Consider the following 12,211-nt stretch of genomic DNA (forward strand, 5'->3'; position numbering starts at 1 on the left):
TCATAAATAAAAAAATTTTAAAAATTATCAGGTTGGTAGTTTATGTTCATCATGCTAAATACTACCAAGATCTTTTTTTATGAATTCACTGTCTTTGTCATATTCATTTTTAAAAAAATATTTTATTTATTCATGAGAGACACACACAGAGAGAAGCAGAGAGAGACACAGGCAGAGGGAGAAGCAGGCTCCATGCAGAGAGCCCGACGTGGGACTTGATCCCTGGTCTCCAGGATCACGCCCTGGGCTGAAGGCAGTGCTAAACCACTGCCTCCTTTGTCATAGTCAAAGATAAAATATTTTTATTTCATATGAAATAATTTTAAGGTAATTGGGGGATGGGCATTGATCTAATGAGCACTGGGTGTTATATGCAACTGATGAATCACTAAATTCTACCCCTGAAACTAATAATACACTATATGTTAACTAAATTGAATTTAAACAAAGATCAATAAATGATAAAGTACTGTTTAAAATAATTATGCAGAAAAAACAGAAGGAAATATGACTAAATGCTAGAAATGGATGCTTATGAGATGCAGAATCATGGATAGTTCTTTTTGCTGCTGCTTTACACTTTTCTGCATTTTCTAAGTCTTTTGCAATGAACATGTATTACATAAATAATCAGTTTTTGAAAAATCCTAAGAAGTATTTACATCTAAGTGTAAGGAATAATTTAATTAAATTAGTTCATTTTAATATTAAACTTCATTTTACACATTACTCATGCAGGAGAATTCCTAATAATGTGTGTTATACTTCATCTCCACCAAGGCAGACCATAACTCTCACCTACCCCCATGCCTAAAGTGAGGGCTGCACATAGTGATTCCTTCTAAAGAGTACAATACAGAAAGGTGGGGGAGAGTAACTTTACAGTGGAGAAAGCTGACAAACACAATTTCAGCCAGGTAATCAAGGTCAACATCAACAGTAATAAGTCATGTTGATAGTAGGTACCCCTGATATATCGTGATGAAAATGGTACTTTACCTCTGTGGCCTTCCTCCCCAAAACCTATTATCCCAGTTAAATAATGAAAAAAAAAAAAAAACAGACAAATCCCAATTGACATTCTACAAACTACCTGACCAGTGTTCCTCAAAAATGTCAAGATCATCAAAAACAATGGAAGTCTGGGAAATTGTCACAGCAAAGAGGTGCCAAAGGAGATATGACAACTAAATGTCCTGGAGCAAAAAAGAAAAGGGACATTAAGTAAAAACTGAGGGATTCTGATCAATTAATCATTACAAATGCACAATACTATTGTCAGATGTTGATAATGGAAGTCTATAGGAACTCTCTATACTGGCACCACAATTATTCTGTAATCTAAATCTGTTCTACAAATTAAAGGGTTTTTTTAAGTTCATTTGAGCTTTTTGTGACTTTTACAGAAAATCTTTGCAAAAATTGTAATGCATGTGAAAGCATTGTTTCTTGAATGATAGAGATTCCTGATATGAAACTATCCTGTCACCCCTAGTGCAATCAAAAAAGTAAAATTAATGTCCTATAGGTCATCTCCAACAAAACCTCTGCTTAAGAGCTCTAGTCACCCAAATTAACAGCTGTACCAGAAAAATTGATTTTCCAAAAGGACATATATCATTCCAAGATACTGTCCTAACTTTTCAACTGTGAGAAAATAGACATTTCCAAGCACCAATTTTTATAGAAATGATATATATGTACTCAAACATATGTAATGTAAATATACACATACATATGAAAAATTTAAGAACTCCGTGTCTACAATGGGTAGGAGAATAAGTAAGGGGGTTGGCAGGATACAAATATAAAATATAACTGTGGGAAAGAGGAAACAGATTTTCAGATTTGCCAGTTAAGTAATGTTATCTTTAGTCTGAAATAGCCTTCTTCATGTCAATAGGTGATGTTCAAATAGATTTTGATATAGAGTACACCATCAGCATTAGGATAAGAAAAATTCCCCTGTTGCAGTGTGGCATCAGAATTTGTTGTTTCCTGTTTTCTTTCAGCAGGACTCATTTGGCACAAGATGATGGAAGATATGAAACTCAAAGATGAAGGAAATCACAAAATCTTGTGAAATTTTCATGATCAACTGGGAATTTCTTTAAATAAATAAATATATACTTATAACAAATACACATACATACATAGATAAATAAAAATAAGGTCATCATGAAGACAATACATGTGGGGTGTCTAGCTGGTATAATCAGTTGAGAACTGATTCTTGGTTTTGGCTCAGGTCACGATCTCAGGATTGTAAAATTGAGCCCTGAGTGGGGCTCCGTACTCAGCCAGAATCTGCCTGGGATTCTCTCTCCCTCTGCCTGTCCCCTGCTACCCCTATCTCTCTAAAATAAAAAAAAACAGAATACTTGCAAATATGATCTTATGAGTTCTCTTCTATGAAAAGAGGGATAATTAAACTCCAGAAAGAAACGAATCATCTTCAGTACTTCTCAAAGAAAGTGCCAGGTCAAATATGAAATTCTTATATATGATTCTATAATTATTACTATTTAAGAATGCCTAACTTCAGGAGTACCCAGGTGACTCAGTTGGTTAAGAGTCTGCCTTCAGGGGATCCCTGGGTGGCGCAGCGGTTTGGCGCCTGCCTTTGGCCCAGGGCACGATCCTGGAGACCCGGGATCGAGTCCCACGTCGGGCTCCCGGTGCATGGAGCCTGCTTCTCCCTCTGCCTATGTCTCTGCCTCTCTGTCTCTCATGAATGGATAAGTAAAATCTTAAAAAAAAAAAAAAAAAAAAAGAGTCTGCCTTCAGCTCAGGTCAGGGTCCTGAGAGCGAGCCCCAGGTTGGGCTCTCCACTCAGCAGCAAGTCTGCTTCTCCCTCTCCCACTGTGGTCTCTCTCGCTTTCACTCTCCCTCAAATAAATTAATCTTTTAAAAAAAAAAAAAGGAATGCCTAACTTCAGGTACATTTTTTCATCTGAGACACTCATTACACTGAATAAAACCATAGGATATAATTTATCTTCTCCTAGGTTTGGGGTCTGTTAAAAATGAGGAAAATACAGGGGCACCTGGGTGGCTCAGTCGGTTAAGTGTCCAACTCTTGATTCAGCTTAGGTAATACTCTCAGGGTTATGATATCAAGCCCTGTGGCCTGCAAGGGGCCATGCTGAGAGTGGAGCCTGCTTGAGATTCTCTCTCCCTCTTCCCATCCCCCCCACTCTCCCTCTACAAGAGAGAGAAACACAAAACAACTTTTCTGGAGTTTCAATTAAATTATTTTGAACAGATGGTGGGTTGTGTTCGGTTGCTAAATATGAACAAAAGTTCGAATGTGAATGGAATAAGGATAGGTCTTATTTAAGTTTTTTGTTTTTACTTTAGTAAAAAAATCATATATATATGTGTGTGTATATATATATACACACACATATATATATGCTCATATACTACACCAAGAGCAGTTATGGCCTTTGTAATAAAACTGCATTGTTATCCTTTGAAATCCTATGTCACTGCTCCTTAAAAATTATATATTCTATATAATGTGCCTATTCTCTTTTCTCTAGCAGCTGTTTCAAACACAAATGCAGAGATGAATGAGAAAAATCCCCTACGTTTAAAATCCACCATGGAGAGAAAAGCAGGAAGAGGTCCAAGCTCGCCCCTGGGGATTTTCCCAGGTTCAGTAGATTGACCTGGAAAACAAGTACAGCTTGAGCTCATCTTCCTTTAGCAGCACAAGCACTGGTCAGAGAAGTTTCCAAACACATGGAGCTTTAGGGAGACCACCTGCTCCTAACACAGGACAATGGCTACCAGACCACCAACTCTGTTGTTTCCAGTCAACACCAGCTCTCCTTTACAACAGATGACAGGCTTCCTGCCAGAAGAGTCTCCCAGTAAGAGTGAGCAAAGAAAAGCTTAGCTTTACATCTACAAAAGAAGCCCCTAAATCAGGAGCAAAACAGATACAAGAAAAAACTGAAACTGAACTTGGTCTGACAGTAGAAGCAAACCATAATCACATAGATACCAGCCCTGGTGAGGCAGAGTCACAAGTTCAAATCCTCACTTGGCAAGGGCATGGGCCTCCAAGTGCTTTGAAGGCACCAATAAGTAGACAGAAATTTTTGCCCAGGTGCTCCTGCATGCTTTAAGCATGACCAATCTCGATGGATGTGTGGCACAACCCAGGGGTTAGCTTGGACCTCTTCCTGCTTCAGGGATCTAATCTATAGCCTCCCAAGATCTTCATCTCTTAGACTACTCAATAATAGGAGAGGAATCACACTGGTCAGGCCCTACAGCGTGCCTTGCTCTGTCAAGAGTTGAGATCAACTAGAAGTTCTGATTTGAGTCCTAAGTTATACATGAGATAGCATGTTGAATTGGTTTGTTTTTTAAGATTTTATTTAAAAAAAAAGATTTTTATTTATTCATGATAGTCACACACACACAGAGAGAGAGAGAGAGAGAGAGAGAAGCAGGCCCCATGCAGGGAGCCCGACGTGGGACTGGATCCCGGGTCTCCAGGATCACGCCCTGGGCCAAAGGCAGGCACTAAACCGCTGCGCCACCCAGGGATCCCTTGAGTTGGTTTTTAATTAAAGGTATATGAAGCAGAGACACCTGGGTGGCTCAGCGGTTGGGCGTCTGCCTTTGGCTCAGGGCATGATCCCGGAGACCCAGGACTGAGTCCCGCATCGGACTCCCTGCATGGAGCCTGCTTCTCCCTCTGCTTGTGTCTCTGCCTCTCTCTGTGTCTCAGTCTTTAAAAAAAAAATAAAGGTATATGAGATCCCTGGGTGGCGCAGCGGTTTGGCGCCTGGCTTTGGCCCAGGGCGCGATCCTGGAGACCCGGGATCGAATCCCACGTCGGGCTCCTGGTGCATGGAGCCTGCTTCTCCCTCTGCCTGTGTCTCTGCCTCTCTCTCTCTCTGTATGTATGACTATCATAAATAAATAATAAAAAAGTAAAGGTATATGAAGCAATATTTAGTAATATTTATAGGTTAAGAGAATTAAAGTTCGTATCAGCTATTGAAAGGAAATTCTCAATATAGAATCTTATGTTAATCCATATAGGAAAATCAATGAAAAATTGAGTTTTAAATGTTTAAGTAGTTAGGTCAATACACAGTCCAGGCGGGATCCATGATGAGACTGAGAGGAAATAATTCAAAAAATCATTCAAAGTCTTGGCATCACACAACTTCCATAATGCTTTTTTTTTCCCGTAAACTATAAACCCATATCTGTCTGCATATTTTTTTTTTAATTTATGATAGTCACAGAGAGGCAGAGACACAGGCAGAGGGAGAAGCAGGCTCCATGCACCGGGAGCCCGACGTGGGATTTGATCCTGGGTCTCCAGGATTGCGCCCTGGGCCAAAGGCAGGTGCTAAACCGCTGTACCACCCAGGGATCCCTGTCTGGATAATTTTTTAAGCTTCTAAATGTTTAGAAAATAAATTTGTTCAAAAGCCCTCCATGTTTCAACTCAATCACTTATTTACAGTACCAAGGATAGAGTTATAGATACCACCTGTGAAGAAACAAGCCACTGACATAGAAGCATTTAGAATGGATGTATTCCAAACTGTTTAAATAAATCATGGAGCATCTGTAGAATAGGATATTAAGCAACTGTGCAAAAGAATGAGGAAGATCAATTTAAAATCAAAAAATAAAAGAATGAGGAAGACCATACACATTGTTATAGAACCATCTCTTATATACATTAAGTGGGGGAAAAAAAGCAAGATACGAAGAGTGTGCAGAATATATTGCCATTTGGTGGGGGGGTAGGGGGAACTGTGTTTATGTGCTTTGGCTTTTGTACACCAAAAATTTCTGGAGAGTTACACAAAACCTCGTACCAATGTTTGCTTCTAAGGAGGGGACCTAGGTGGCATATTTTATACCTTCTGAATGTCTATTTATATGTATCACCTATCAGATAACAAGCTATACCTCTAAAAGGGGGCACTCTTTAAAAAGTAAAAGGGCATATTCAAGGATGTTTTAGGTAAATGGAAGAGGCCATAATGAAAGAAATTGCCATTATTTTGCAATAGAGAGCTATAGTTGACAAGAGGGAGGGGGAATTTGCAATCTGTTAATGGGATGTCAGAAAGTAGATCAAAATGAATACCCAGACTGTGAAAATATGGTAATTACTGACAGAAGGAAAAAAAAATAAAGTCCATCCCCTTGCATTTAACTCAGCAGTGGTATGTTAGGAAAAAGGACTGAGCAAAAAGAAAATACTGGAACTCAACTACAAATTATAAAAGGAGAAAGAAAATCATTTGTGAAATAAAGCTTCAGAATGTTGTAGTATTACAGTAAAACGTATGTAAGTTTTCAAATGAACTCCAGCATATCCTGAAATCAGTAAAACAATTTCACTGTCTCCAAACACTTACACAAACACACCCCAAAAGCACATACACATTCAGACACACACTATAAGCAGCCAATAAGACCATCAAGACAATTCTGAACTTTATGGCTATTTCTTTTTTAGGGGTCATTCTTTGCATTTTTACTGCCCTAAATTTACCTCTTCAAGTCACAGCAATGCAGATTGAGCTTCCTTTCTTCTTTAGTTTTGTTTCCAACCAAATCTTTTGTACATTTCTGGAATTTAAGCCACCTGAGTTACCGCTACTTATCTATAACACCATTGCTTTGAGGGATTAAAGCAGGTTTCTTGTAATACACTTAGATCAAGAGTTATCTGGGTTGAGAAGAATATCCTGTTTGAGTTGGGGATGGGGAATCTTTTTTATTTTTTATTTTTTATTTTTTATTTTTTTTCTTGAGTTGTTTTGATTTGCCCTGAGAGCAGTAATCTTCAGCAAGTAATATTTTTTTTTAAAAAAAAAGCCCCCAACACACTACAAAACATTCCAAGTGATTTTAACTCCTGAATGAGGTTGGGCTACCTGAGTGATTCTCTCTCTTCTCTTCTTTGGCAGAAAGGATTAGAAACCTCCACAGAACTTGCTCTCTATTAAAGTGGAGTGCTGTGCATTCATTGGCAAGAGGTGAATTGTTTTCAGATTACATGTGAAAGAGTGTGTGTGTTTCTTTCCCACATCAAAGACTTGGATGGAAGCAGTTCTGAGTATTGCCAGGGATGCAAGAATTGGTGCTAAAGTGATTAACAAAATTGCTTTACTGCAAAAGAAGCACAAAACATTACCTAGGGATTAGAGGAGGAGAGGGCAAGATTAAAGGTGATGTTGAATTTTGGGTGGAATATCTTATCCATCTTTTTCAAATCATGCTTCAAGGATTCTGCGGCTCCTCCTCAGAGAAACCTGAGCAAATCAAGGTCTTGCTTTCTCAAGTTTTGTACACAGGGGCTCCAACGGGGTAAAATTAAAATTACTAACATAAGCAGCACTCACTTGTGACCTCCATATCTTCATCTCACACTACAAACACATTTTGGGTTTGGGGTGGATTTTATTCAGCACACATCAACTCCCATTAATCAAAGATTCTTTCATTTGCAATTGGCATGTGTGTCTACCTGTTGGATTTAAACGACAGTTTTTTGTAGAATTTCTGGAGTTGTCTGGCTTTAGTTAATCTTGACTTGATTAGTATAGCATCCCTTTTTAAACATCTTTCCCAGTGAAACTTTCGTCTAGCCAAAATGTAAAACAAAAACCATAGAACCTATATTCCAAATAGTGAAGGAAAGTTCATATAGCAAACCTCGCAATTATTAGTTTAGGAAATTATTTTAAAGGTTATCTCTAAAATGCCCTATGACATTCTTTGTCACTTAGTGTTTTTTTTAAATCTCTTTTAAAAACTGAATTTAAGTAGCCCTTCCTCCAAGACATCCTCCTGACATTAGGGTCCTAATTAGAGATAGGCAGAAACATATAGGTACATGTAACTGTTCTGGTGTGAATAAACATTTCCTCCTCCTTGCTTTCTTCCTTTAAAACATTAAGTCCCCAAAAAGAATGAAACATATACCTGGATAGGTAGGGAAAACATAAAGTTGAGTGTATTAGCAAAATAAATAATTTTGAAGCAATATGTACAATATAATGCCATTTATGAAAAAAATTAACACAAAAACAACTATCCTAACTCTTGAGGGAACACATATATGTATGTAAGGGTACAAAAAAGAGAACAGAATTATACATCTTAAACTCATGGTGATGGCTGCCTGTGGGACAGAAAGTGTGGAAAAGAGATTGAGGGTAGTGGTAAAAGGGAATTTTAGCTACATCTATAATGTCTGTTTCCTTTAAAAGAAAAAACCCATTAACCTAAGATGATTCACTTAGGCATAGTTAGGGGATGTGAAGGATCATTGAAATTCTTATCTAAAAACACAGCAGAGGTTCGGGATCTCATCTTTGTCCTCAAATTATTCTTTCACATAACGTATGGAGGGCTTTATTTGTCACACAGAACTTACGTCTCACTTTCTTTATAACAGCAATAAAACCTGTTTCAAATCGATTAAATAATTCAGGAGAGTTGTTACCTCCTCTTTTCCCACGATAACATTATCTTCACAAATTTATGTGCCATAGTGATGGAACTTGATCTTTGCGGGTGTTCTGTAAGGAATTCGAGTCCTCAGTAAAAAGAACAAATAAATGAATAAATAAATAAGCACGACTCGCTTGCTGCCCGGCCAGCGAGAGTTTGTGGGCGTTTTCATTTTGAAAAGTTGTTTCTCGGGGGTGCCTGTGTGACTTCTTCGCTTTCAGGAACGTGTTGAGAACAATCATTTTCTATCTGTCTTTCCCTCGGGGTCCCGTAAGGTCACTGGACATAAGATAGCTGTGAAATTTGACATTGTTCCAATTTAAATGCTTTACTCCAGCAAGCGCAAGACTCTGGGCGCGGCGGTGCGGGGATTGCCACGGCCAGGCCGGTTCTGAGACTCGCCAGCCCTCCAGGCTTCAAAGCCTGCCATCCTTGATCTCACTAAAGAATGTTTTTGAATTCTATGTCCATCTAGTGGTTGCCTGCAAAGATCTACTTGGCTTTTTCTTTCTTCCCTTTCTTTCACACTTGATCAGTGAGATTCTGTTTGTGATGGGGGTTTTGCCCCCCTTGGTCTTTAATTCTTTCACAGGTGGTTTCAAAGTGTCTATCCTCAGTCACTGCTTTCTATAAACAAGCAGGAATTCATGAACCCCAGTTACTGATGGCTCTCCTCACGGACCAATTCTCCTCTCACTTTGAAAATAGACTGTTTTGTGGACAGTAAAGTACAGTTCTTTTTCACAGATGAGATTAGAGGCTTGAGGGGAGGCTAGAGGGAGGGGAGTTTCTATTCCTTTTTTCTTTTTCTTTTTCTTTTTTTTAAACCGGAGAGCTTTTGTGTTGTAATTCATTTTAGCAAATGCACGAACTTTACTTATTTTACACTCAGTTGCACCTTCGGTTAAAGATGACATGGTACTAAGTAGAAGGTGTTGGGAATTTGCTGATTTCCTCATTAATTCCATCATCTCCAGCATCCCAAGTATAAAGGTAAGAGCTGAGGATCTAGTGGGGACAGGAGCTAATGTGGTTGTATATCCAAGGAATCAAAGAATCTCAGTTCTACTGGAGAATTCTGATGTGCCACAGGGTGGCCATATCTTACATCACTTCCTCCCCTCTGCGAGCTGAGAAGTCTCTTCCCGGGACTCAGTTTCTCTGATTTGAGGTTTTAGAGGGACTGGGATTCCAAGCCTATCTGTAGCAGTCATTTGTCTTTATGGTTTTCATATGGATCCTGGAAGGTGGGGAGTTGATGGGTTTATAATATTCTGAATTCTGTAAGAAAAAAGAAACAAAAAACACAGGCCAAGTTTCCTAACACATCAACAGGGAAAGGGTGTATGTGCATCTTGGGCCACCTGGCCTCTAGGAATATGGGTGCACACACCGAAGTAAAGTCACTGCTCTCGGGATGCCTGGGTGGCTCAGCGGTTTAGAGCCTGCCTTCAGCCCAGGGTGTGATCCTGGAGTCCTGGGATTGAGTCCCACGTCGGGCTCCCTGCGTGGAGCCTGCTCCTCCGTCTGCCTGTGACTCTGCCTGTGTCTCTGCCTCTCTCTCTGTGTCTCTCATAAATAAATAAAATCTTTAAAAAATAATAATAATAAAGTCACTGCTCTCATTCCAGCTCAAACTAAAACAATAGTTTTACTATTTTGAAATACTTTCTCTTTATAAAGATTTATTTATTTGGGAGATAGAGAGAGCACGTGCACGCATGCATGCACACATGAGCAGGTGGGAGAGGTAGACAGATGGGGACAGAGAGAATCTCAGGCGGACTCCCTGCTCAGCGTGGAGCCTAACTCGGGACTCTATCTCACAACTCCGAGATCACAAGCTGAGCCAAAATCAAGTCTAACACTTAACCAATAGTGCCACCCAGGCACACCTAAAATATTTTCTCTTTATGAGTACAACATACTTTATCAGAATCAATTTTATTTTTTAAGATTTATTTATTTATTCATGAGAGAAAGAGAGAGAGAGGCAGAGACATAGGCAGAGGGAAAAGCAGACTCCTTCCAGTGAGGCTGATGCAGGACTCAATCCCAGGACCCCAGGATCACACCCTGAGCCACCCAGGTGTCCCTATCAGAATCAATTTTAAAAACATAAATTGTGGGCAGCCCAGGTGGCTTAGTGGTTTAGCACTGCCTTTGGCCCAGGGCCTGATCCTAGAGACTCAGGATCGAGTCCCACGTCGGGCTCCCTGCATGGAGCCTGCTTCTTCCTCTGCCTGTGTCTCTGCTTTTGTCTCTCTGTGTCTCTCATGAATAAATAAAATCTTTTAAAAAACATAAATTGTGTTCACCCAACATTGTTTGTAATAACAAAAACTACAATTAAACAACCTAAATGTCCACCAATGGGCAACTAGCCCAATAAACCATAACATGTCCATCTGTAGAATAATATGCAATCATTTCAAAGAGTGAAACTGGGGATCCCTGGGTAGCTCAGTGGTTTGGCGCCTGCCTTTGGCCCAGGGCGCGATCCTGGAGTCCCGGGATCGAGTCCCAAGTCGGGCTCCCGGCATGGAGCCTGCTTCTCCCTCCTCCTGTGTCTCTACCTCTTTCTCTCTCTGTGTCTATCATAAATTAAAAAATTTTTAAAAAAATGAAAGAGAAACTGGAAAAGAGTGATATGAAAACATATCTAAGGAATGATGTTGAATGAAAAAAAGTTGACAAATTATACTATGAAAATGCTATGTATAAAACAACCCCATATATGTGTCAGGTAGATGTATGTATGGGATTGAGGGAGGTGATCTAAGAAGATTTTAATCTTATCTGTAATGTTTTACTTTTTTACAAAGAAGATATATATATGTAATCCTCATGCAATTAAAAATATTTTTTTTAAATTTTTATTTATTTATGATAGTCACACACAGAGAGAGAGAGGCAGAGACACAGGCAGAGGGAGAAGCAGGCTCCACACACCGGGAGCCCGACATGGGATTCGATCCAGGGTCTCCAGGATCGCGCCCTGGGCCAAAGGCAGGCACTAAACCGCTGCGCCACCCAGGGATCCCCTAAAAATAATTTTTAAAATTTTAAAAATATTTTTAAAAGCCAAATTGAAAATATGTAAAAATAAATAAAATCACCTATAATCTGCTACCCAGCATTCCATATAGTCTTTTGTATATATACTTTTCTAAAAATTGTTTTATTGTGGAAATATATACATAAAATAAAATTTACCATTTTAACTATTTATAACTATGCTGAGTGTCATTAACTATATTCAAATTGTTGTGCAATCCAGGCATCTGGGTGGCTCAGTCAGTTAAGTGTCTGCCTTTGATTCAGGTTATGATCCTGGGGTCCTGGGATCAAGCCTCACATCAGGCTCCCCACTGAGTGGGGAGTCTGCTTCTCCCTCTGACCCTTCCCCTGCTTGTGTACTCTAATAAAGAAATAAAATCTAAAAAAAATTGTGCAATCATTACCACCATCTATCTGAAGAACTTTCTCAATTTTCCCAAACTGGAACTCTGTACCCAATAAACAATTTCTCCCTCCCCCAGCCACTGGCAACCACTGTCCTAGTTTCTGCCATTATGTATTTGACTACTCAGTACCTCACATAAGTGTAATAATACAGCTATTTGCCCTTTTGTATATGGTTTATTTCAGTTATCTATGTTGTAGCATAGGTCAGAATCTCATTTATTTTTTATTTTTA

This window comes from Nyctereutes procyonoides, unplaced genomic scaffold, assembly GCF_905146905.1.
Source record: "Nyctereutes procyonoides isolate TBG_1078 unplaced genomic scaffold, NYPRO_anot_genome, whole genome shotgun sequence".
In the NCBI taxonomy this organism is placed as follows: domain Eukaryota; kingdom Metazoa; phylum Chordata; class Mammalia; order Carnivora; family Canidae; genus Nyctereutes; species Nyctereutes procyonoides.